Raw genomic sequence first — 10523 nt, forward strand, 5'->3', positions numbered from 1 at the left:
CACCTGGTCCACTATTCATTCAGGCTGGCCTGTTGGGCTTGTCTGTCTGCACTTGCATAGCGCACTAGCGCAGGTATGTCTCTCCGTCTTGCTGTTTATGCAACTGTCTTATACTGCGTGGCGCATGGTCGTGAACTTGACCATGACCGTTTGTGTCCTTTGTAGCCTCGGTGTGTCTACCCACCTCGTCTGCGTTTTGCGCCCAGTCCGGTGTTTGCTTCACGCTGCACAACGGGTACGTTGGTGGTCCTTCCTCTCCGCAGTATAACCAGTTAATTCTATGTCAGGCAGGCACTATAATAATCATGGCCTTTATTATTACTACAGTTATTCCTACCGGTGTCCGCCGCTGCAAGCGGGCCATCATGGCTTCCGCCTTTGCTGCATAGCGGTACGTTACTGTCTGTCTCTCTGCTCCTGTCTTAATGAACATTAGTATTATAAATTGGTAGAATGACACGGCCATTTATCGTTTCAGGCGCTGTGATACCTGCTGCTGCTTTGGGGGTTTTGAATTGCCCACGCATACATTACGAACCTTTTCACATTGACGCTCCATGCCGAGGTTCCCCTCCCCCCGTTCCTAAACGGCAGTGGAACAACTGGCTCCGCTGAGTTTACACCCTTATACGGGTTCAAAGTATTCTTGTCCGACGCAACCGTCCACACTCAGGCTCTCAGCCAGCCTCATTGTTTATTATTTAGCGTTATTGCTTATTTGGTTGTTTATTGTTTATTTCTTATTTGGTTATGTTGCTTATTCAGTAGTATTGTTTATTTTGTGGTTACTTGCTTTGTTTATTCCCTACAACTAAGGCCTACAGACGGCACTCTAGTATAAATATACCTATATATATATCCTCCGCAATATATGATGCCAATTATAATAGATATATATATGATACCAATTAATTAAGTCTATGTTCCTGGCACTATTTAAAGCTTGATTTCCTGTCTTGCAGGCCTGTGGCTGGGGACCCCATGGCGTGAGGGAGCAGGTGGCGGCTGCCCAGTGGGTTGTGGTAATCCTCATCCCCCTTTTTGCTGTGTTTGTAGTGTGATATAATTTTAGTTTGTTTTGCTGTGCCATCTCGGGGAGCCCTTCCTCTGGGTCAGCCGGCCTGCTCAGCCTCCCCCTTATTCCCCAGCACTGGCCCTATAGGTATTATTATTAAGCGCATTGCCCCACTGGTTTTAGCCTATTAACCGTTTTGCTATTTTATTGTTGATGAGATTACACTGTTTATAATACAATAAAGCTTTTTGTACATTTGTCTAAAAACACTGTTTCTGCCTTTGAATTATTAATGTACAACGAACTTGTGTAAGGAGTAATAGATGTTCAGGTGGTTGGTTTGCATTATAAATATTTCCTGGGGTGCAATTCCCTAGGTGGCGTAGTTGGCTATATTATATAATTATCAATACCGCCCTGCTACACATGCATCACATATTGAACACCAAATGCAATGAGGTAACTTTTCGGGAGAGCGAAGTGGGTAGAAATAAAATTGCATACAGAACTAGTGATCCAAAACTATTAATCTAACAGAACTAGTGATCCAAAACTATTAATCTAACACAGAACTAGTGATCCAAAACTATCAATCTAACACAGAACTAGTGATCCAAAACTATGAATCTAACAGAACTAGTGATCCAAAACTATTAATCTAACAAAAACGTCTAACATGGCTTCTTAGATTCAGAACTTCTCAAACTTATTTAGTGCATTGTGTGTGTATCAAAATATAAAGAGAAGATTGTGTGCACATCCCACGCCTGCATTTAGGCCAGGTGCTGGACATCAAGGGAAGAATCAAGGAAAAAAAGAAGAAAGTCCGCACACACAAGCTCCAAGAAACTCAATTTTAATTTTTGCAACGTTTCGACCTTCTAGGTCTTCATCAAGCAAATCATATTTGAGGAGATAAGAGAGAAAAGGGGAGAGAAGAGAGAGAACTTGAGATAGAGAACAGAAAAAGCAGAGAGATTACCAGCAACGTACCCATTTAAATCACAGTAACTCTAACGGCGTTACTGAATGGGAAAAGGTAACGCGTTACGTTATTAGTTACCGCAAATAGTAGTTGCGTTACGTAACACGTTACGTTAGTAACGCGTTAGTCCCAACACTGGTTGTGAGTGAGCTTGTAGATTGGCTATAAATCAGACATAACCCCCTGCGGTTCTCTTTGCTTAAACCAGTTGAACCAGGTTTCACTACAGTGCGTTTCCTGTGTGTCCAACCTTCGTGACATGTTGTGAGTTGTCTAAAATAGAGTATCATCGATTCGATGGGGATTCCGAGCTACTTATAGTATCTATCTTTCTCTGCTGAAATAGAATTATTCTTGCATCAATAAAACAAAAAAGTTTGTAACAAATGATTTGAGTGACCATTGTGCTATTGCATGTGTCAGAAATACTAAGCTGCCCAAAACCAATGGCCTGACTGTTATCAGGCGCTGCTTTAAACACTTCTCTGAACAAGCCTTCCTTCATGACTTGGCTGCAGTTGATTGGTTTCGCATGTCCTTAATTCCATCAATGGATGAGGCCTTTCGGTTCTTTCACGAACAGTTTCTCTATCTGATGAATAAACATGCACCTCTCAAAAAAATCAGAATTAAGAACCGTGCAAATCCCTGGTTCTCTAGGGACCTGGCTGATCTGATACATGTAAGAAATAGGCAATGGTCACTTGCAAGAAAGTCAAAATCAAGTCATGATTGGCTTCTGTTTTGTGTCTTGAGAAATAAATGTACGGTCCTCACCAGGAAGTTGAGATCGGAACATTATTTATCTCTTACTACTGATACCTCCAGTAATCACTGTACCTTCTGGAGAGTAGTCAAAACCCTTCAACAGAAAGGAGCAGCAGGCCCCCCGCCTAAGATTCGGGTTGGCGAGTCCTTTATTTCTGACAAAAAAATCATGTCTAATGCTTTCAATTCGCATTTTAAAAGGGCGGGACACATTTTTGATGAGCAAAATGCCAATGCTCCTCAGCAAGACGCCCAGGAAAATGCTGACTCATCTGTTGTTTCGGATTTCAATTTTGACTTCTCTCCCATCCTGGTATCGGATGTTCTGCACGCCCTGTCCACCTTAGACCCTAAAAAGTCTGCTGGCCCTGATGGCCTTGACCCTTTTTTCTTGAAATTGTCATCGGCTGTCATTGCCCAACCTGTTACTGATATGTTCAACATCTCCCTATCCACTCAAAGTTTACCTGAAGAGTGGAAACAAGCAAATGTTTCCCCTCTTCTCAAGGCTGGCGATCCTTGTGACAACTATAGGCCTATCTCTAACCTCTCCACCTTGGCAAAGATCTTAGAGGGCCAAGTATCAAAACAGGTAAAGGTTTTTCTTGATTCATATTATATTTTAAATCCCATGCAGTCAGGTTTTAGAGCAAAACATAGCACTGTAACGGCGTGCCTTAATGTTATCGATGTTATCAGGGCAGCCTTGGGTAATAAATCTTTTTGTGCGGCCTTATTCATTGACTTGAGTAAGGCCTTCGATACCGTGGATCCTCACGTATTGCTCAAGGTCCTTTCTAAGGCTGGTTTTTGTCACAATGTGCTCGGATGGTTCAAAAACTATTTAGTTGGCCGCACACAGTGTGTCAAATTTGGCGATACCATTTCTGATTCCATCACCCTTGAGAAAGGAGTCCCCCAAGGCTCCATTCTTGGTCCATTGCTTTTTGTTTTGTATGTCAACCATATTTGTAGTCAATCTAAGCATTGTAAGTATCACATGTATGCCGATGACACAATTCTGTATTCTTGTGCCCCTTCTTTTGATGTAGCAGTATCAAACTTGGCCTCAGATTTTGTCTCACTGCAGCATGAACTGGTAAATAGCAAATTGCTACTAAACGGCCAAAAAACCAAGGCCATGTTATTTACTCCAAATAGAACTGACATTATCCCCCCAAACATCACCACTTTGGATGGAGTAACCATCGAATGGGTGGTGCTTTATAAATATCTGGGAATTTGGTTGGATAATAAGCTAAACTTCAATCATCACATTGAAGCATTGGCTAAGAAGTTAAAATTCACAGTGAGCTTCTTTTATAGAATGAAGTCCTGTTTTTCTTTCGCCTCACGGAAAAGGCTGGTCACTGGCCTGTTTATGTCGCAACTCGACTACGGCGACATTGTGTACCGATTCGCCTGTTCCTCAATATTGGGCAGACTTGATCCCCTTTATCATGCTGCATTGAGGTTCATTACCAGCTCCACCTACAGGACACATCATTGTATTTTGTACTCCTTAGTAGGGTGGTCCTCCTTAGCATCTCGCAGGTTGCTACATTGGTACACTTTTATATACAAAGCCATTCTTGGAAATTCCCCTTCGTACATTTGTTCAAAATTTGAACTTGTCCAAAATTCGCTTAACCTCAGATCAAATGCCTGGATGCGCTACGTCGTACCCAATATTAAATCTGAGGCAGGGAAAAAAAAACTTGCGTTTTTTGGGCCCCGGTCGTGGAACGATCTACAGACCAGATTAAAATTGGCTTCTCCGATCCCCCTAGTGTCTTTTAAGAGGATTGCCATGGGCACACTCTCCAGCCATTGCTCCTGCTTTGACGAGTAGCAAAGGCTGTGATCTTAGTTTTATATTAGTTTATTAGTTTTATGATGTATTGTTGTTATTAGCCTTTAATAGTCTGTATTTGGTGCTATTGGTGGTAGGTTTTTGGTATTGCGGATGTCATGTTTGTCTTTGTTATGTCCTGTATTGTTGTTACTGGCAGAGCTGTGTAACATTTATTTGCCTCTTCTCTTGGGCCAGTGCACACTCGTAAAAGAGACAATGGTCTCAATGTGATTTTACTGCTTAAATAAAGGTTAAATAATTATTTATATTTTTTTTAATGACCAAACCTGCCTACCGATGATGTCACTGGTAGGCAGGTTCCTGAATTGTCCACAGCCCCCCTCTGAGACACAGACCAAGTAGACAGAAATTGTGCCATTTTATAATGAGCAATGAGCATTAGTGAGGAGTGAGGACCAATTATATTAAGTCAAGTTTAAAAATGGATGAAGTGCTCCTTTTAACGTGCACTTGGCCCATAATATGGTCTTAGAGTGCCATCTAGTGGCCAAACATATTAATGGTCAAAATATACTTTATACACATTTTGACAAGGGCACATAGTGAATCTTCATAGATTTCATAATTGGAATAGTATATAATGTGACTAATTAATACTATGGCCTTTTATACAGCCGCATCCAAATGAGAAGCATTTGCTCAAAAACTAAAGGGCACCAAATCCAAACTTCTTTCCAGTCACTGACTCTGCAGGCCTTGAGGTTTCTAGAGTCGGGTCCAGGGACCACCAGGGGTCTAATTGGACCCTTACGGGTCTATTTGTTCCATTTGTACACTCAGAGTTAAATTAACACTGAGGATTTTACGATTTGGGTCCCAGAGATAAAAGAAAATAGTAGCAAATGAGGTCTGTAGTGTCTGGGGGTCCTTGAAATTCAAAAGGTTGAGAATTATAGTGGGACCCCGGTGTAAAATACTCGCTTATTTACTCTCTGAGTTACAGACCTGTAAGAGTCAAGACCTATGCATTACAAAAATTGCAATGCGGCACAAACGTGATGCAAAGCTCAGCCAATCAGTTAAGCCAATGGGTCAATCATGGACTTTAGCGGCACAACAGTGACTCAAAGCTTCACCAATCCGTGAAACTGAGAGGTTGGGTTGGCCAATCAGGGATGCCGATGCATACACCCCCCCCCAAACACCCGCAGTCAGACAGATAGACATCTTCTGTGCCAATAAGCACTGCACACCCCCAGGTCATATGGGACACATGCCGAGTTTGAGATAGATAGATAGATAGATAGATAGATAGATAGATAGATAGATAGATAGATAGATAGATTGATTGATTGATTATCGTGCCCTTGATCACAGGCTTGTCAATTGCATGTAGGCCTTTTTTGTGTCCTCAATTGTTTAATTTAGCCAAAGCCAAAGTTCCATTTTGCATGAACTCACCCGTGCAGTGGTGGCTCCAGAGGGAGGCTACAGGGGCACTGGCAGCTGTTGAAATTTGATTGGTCCCTGAAGTGTCCCTTCTAATATGAATGTGCCACGCCACCCCCACTGTTAAAAAAAGCTTGAGCCCATGAGCCGGGTGGTCCTATACACTCACTATGCAAGTTGCGTATAGGGCTTCGCAAATTACACAAAGGCCCGCCTAGCCCTCGTGTCAAAGCAGGTGTCAGTGTTTACAACATTGATGAGAGGATGGGTGGAACTATGGTCACAAAGAGAGAGATAAAGAAAAAATGAACTCTCATTGTGTATTTTATTTTTTTCATCTCTCTCTCTGTGACCATTGTGTTCTCTCCTCTTCACATTTTAATGGTATTAGCATCTTGATTCAGCATGTCAAAAGGGCACTGCTGTAGGCCAGCTTCTACTGGAATCAGGCAACCTCCGTTCAACAGCATAGTCCCAATTTCAGTACGTGGGGATGTTACTGGGACTCCACGGTCAAGGCTTGGGAACCTATGGATCCATCTTTCAGTTGCCAGTATAGCCGCTGTGGCTGCAAGCAGTCAGTCATGTAGCTGGCGCGGCAAATGCTGTAAAGCTGCGGATCCATTGCACCTCATTATGTGGATGTGAGTGTCCATACAGTATGATAACATACAGTATAAGCACATACAACCCCTGCCCACCCCCCGGACAGTATGATAACATACAGTATAAGCACATACAACCCCTGCCCACCCCCACCCCCCCGGACATAAGTACTAAATATCGCTTGTGCATATACAGTACCATAGGCACCTACTGTAGAGAGACTTAGCACTTTTATGTGGATTGTTGTGTGCGTGTGTGTGCGTGTGTGTGTGCGTGTGCGTGTGCGTGTGTGTGTGTGTGTGTTGGGATTCCCGGTAAGCTAATTAGAGCGCTGCTCGAGATAGATTTAATCATAAATCTGAGCATTACAATGTGTTTCTAATGCTCAAAAGATAAGACAAAATACACGTCAAGTTTCCCAAAAGCGTAAAAGGTTAAGGACAAGCATTCCAACATGTGTATATGAAATAGACACCAGGTTTTTATTTGTATCTCATCTGGTTCAAAAGTTATAGCCAAAGGCCTGGGCCGTAGCGTGACGGTCCAGGCACCCTAGACTGCAATGCTAGCCTGGCAGCGTGTCGCAGGTTCGATTCCCGTTCCCGGCGACCTTTGCTGGGTGTCACCCCCCCCCCCCCCCCCATCTCTCTCCCCATTTCCTGTCAGCCTACTTTCCCTGTCCCACTCTAAAATAAAGGCATAAAAAAGCCTAAAAAAACAAAATCATAGCCAAGACTGTTTTCAGGTGGTAGGGTAGCCATATTGGATTTGGCCACCATCGCGAATGTCCCGAATGACCCGAAGGTCACTGGCTCAGGTGCCCAAGCTAAATCATAGACCATGCCCTGGGCTACATCTCGGCCCCCCCCCGTCTTATTACAGCGGACCAGGTCAGAGGAGAGCTTTGGAGAGGCTGCCTCTGGCCCTGTGGAAGGTTCCCACACTGTGGAAAACCTCATGTATCATTCCGGTACCTAAGAAGGGGCGCCATGGTGAACTAAATGACTTCAGACCTGTAGCGCTGACCTCTCACCTCATGAAGACACTGGAGAGGCTGATTCTCCACTCTATCAGACCCTAGGTGCAACATGCCCAGGATGCCCTACAATTTGCATATCGGGAGAAGGTGGGGGTGGAGGGTGCTATTCTCTACCTACTCCATCGGGCTTCCACATATACCTGGACAATGAAAGAAGTGCTGTGAGGATATTAGCATTGGACTTCGCATGCGCTTTAAACACCATAGCCCCTGTCTTTGCACTGCCCTCCATCATTCAGTATTTCCATCTCAGGAACTTGGAAGACTGAAGAGAGCGTTGCCAAAAGAGACTTTCTGAAGTGCGTCGATCTTGGAAGAAATTCAGAGCCAGGTGGGCTATAAATCTACCTGTTCATATTTTATTAAGCTATATAGCTACATTAGATTTCTAAGCCTATAAACTAAATTATTTCATAATGGAAAACCCCAAAATAGGCTCTGCCACTTTTTTTGTGGTGTGACATAATTAAGATTGTTGCCTATTTTAATGTGAATATTAGCCTATATTATTATGCTGTTACCTATTATGATTGCCTATACCTGCCTTATAGGCTACCTTGCCATAATGTGCCTAGACTCCAAATATTGGTGAGATATCTTCAAAAGTTGCTCCGTGGATTAGAAATTGATATTCCAAAATAGTCTGCAGGTGAAACAGTTTTCAAAGTAAAAAATAAAATAGACACTTCATGTTGATTTTTTACTATTGATTCGGTTTGTTTATGTGATATTAATAGTCATAAGTTATAATGTTGTGTATACAGTATATTGAAGTATAGGCCTATTTCGGTCTGCTTTAAGCTCTGCTGGTTTTCATTAATTAGCCAGGCTGTATGCTATGCTGGTTGTTCTTTTGATTGATTGAGCACTTTATTGAAAGGTAATTCAAAAGGATGTTGAAACTTGAAAGGTCTATTTGCATGCGGGACCTTCAGTGTAACTACTGTGTAGAGTAGCCATGGTTCACATGATGCTCTTCTGTCACAACCGTCATGGCGCAACTTGTACCTGGTTTTCGCACTTTCTCCATTTACAACCCGTACCCGCCGTACATCTACATAAACGTTCAAATTTAAAATATAAAGTACTGACTCTACGGCCATGTAAAAAGTTGAAACGCTTGGGTGTAAGTACCCGTATCTTCCGTATTGTTAAATACAAGGTATTTTAATCCGATTGGTGGCCATTTTCTCATAGTTATGATGAATCAGAGTGCAGTACACCTTCCAACCGATAGGGTCACGTATTGGAAAGCATATGAACAAAATGTTAAGAAAATGGCCACTGATCGAATTAAAATACTTTTTATTGAACAATACCGAAGACACGGGTACTTAGATTTAAGCGTTTCAACTTGTTACATCCATGGCCGTGGGGTCAACACTTTATATTTGAAATTTGAACATTTATGTAGATTGTAAATGGAGAAAGTGCCAAAACCAGGTACAAGTTGCGCCATGACTGTCATATCATGACAGTCATGGCGCAACTTGTAACTTGTGTTTCAGGGCTATGTGTAGACCTACTTTGATGATGTAGTTGAACAACTACAGAAGTTATGACGTTCAATGGAACCTGCCTTAAAATACTTTTACTTCTACTCCACTACTCCTCAGAGGCAAATATTGTACTTTACTCCACAATTATGAAAACTTCAGTTACTAGTTACTTTGTAGATTTTGAATATGATTACAAAACATACATTAACCACTTCAACCCCATGCATTTCGAGCCATTTCAAAATAGCCGATCTACAAGCTCACATTGTGAGATTGTAGATATGCTATTTTCAAAAGATTTGTATACTTTTGAAAACTTGTGAAATGGGACATTCTGCATAATGAGTACTTTCTACTTTTGGTACTTTAAGTACATTTTGATACCAATACTTTTGTAGTTTTACTCAAGTACATTTTTAATTCCAGACTTTTACTTGTAACAGAGTATTTCTACATTGCAAGTAAAAAAATTTAGTACTTTTTTCCCCCCACCACTGCTCCTCAGCCTTTGAACTTGTCCATGTGCACAATTATTCACTCAGTCAGTTCCACTATAATGCCTGTAGGGGGTGTCAGTCAGTTCTTTGTTTGAGTTTGACAAACAATCCTCTTTGGGCTGCATATTATTAGACAGGCTACTGTGTAGGACTGTTGTGTCTTCAGTCAACAGCAGATGTCTTTCATGACTGTATGTTGCCTGATGTCTTGTGATGTATTCTGCCCCACAAAGCCAAAGTGCAGTTGGCTAACTAGTAACTACACAGAGAAACAAACTGGGGGGAATAGTGGCTTGTGTTCCAAATAGGTTATCGTATATAAGTGATATTACCCTAATTGTATAAAATCTGTTAATTAGGTAATTCTTTATCCCCCAAAATCATGAGGGCTGGTTTGACCTTTGAGACAAATAAATAAGTCAATGTGTCCCCAAAATGTAGTTACTGCACTTTGGCTTTGCAGGCCATCAGCACATTTTGATGGAAAGTGTAAAAAAAACCTTTGTGTGACATTGCAACATGCAGCATGTTCAACATACATTATTTTAAAGAAACACAGTTAATACTCTAAAATGGTTGAATTGTGCCGATTATTGGTAGGCCATGGGCATTTCTTCTCACAGTATTAAAGAGACACATTTCTGAACATTCCATTCTTGGGTTACAATGTTACATTAGGAGTTTAGACGTACAGATAAAAGCATTAATAACCACCTGCACGCTGGCGCCCACATACTGTTTTCGATTCTTTCATCTGTAGCGCGTCATGCTCTGCTCTCTACCCTGCTACAAATGACAAAAGGACTGTGAACTCTAGAAGCTTGAGAATCACTGATTTAACCCATTGAA

This window comes from Gymnoscopelus braueri, assembly GCF_963280865.1.
Source record: "Gymnoscopelus braueri genome assembly, chromosome: 18".
NCBI lineage: Eukaryota > Metazoa > Chordata > Actinopteri > Myctophiformes > Myctophidae > Gymnoscopelus > Gymnoscopelus braueri.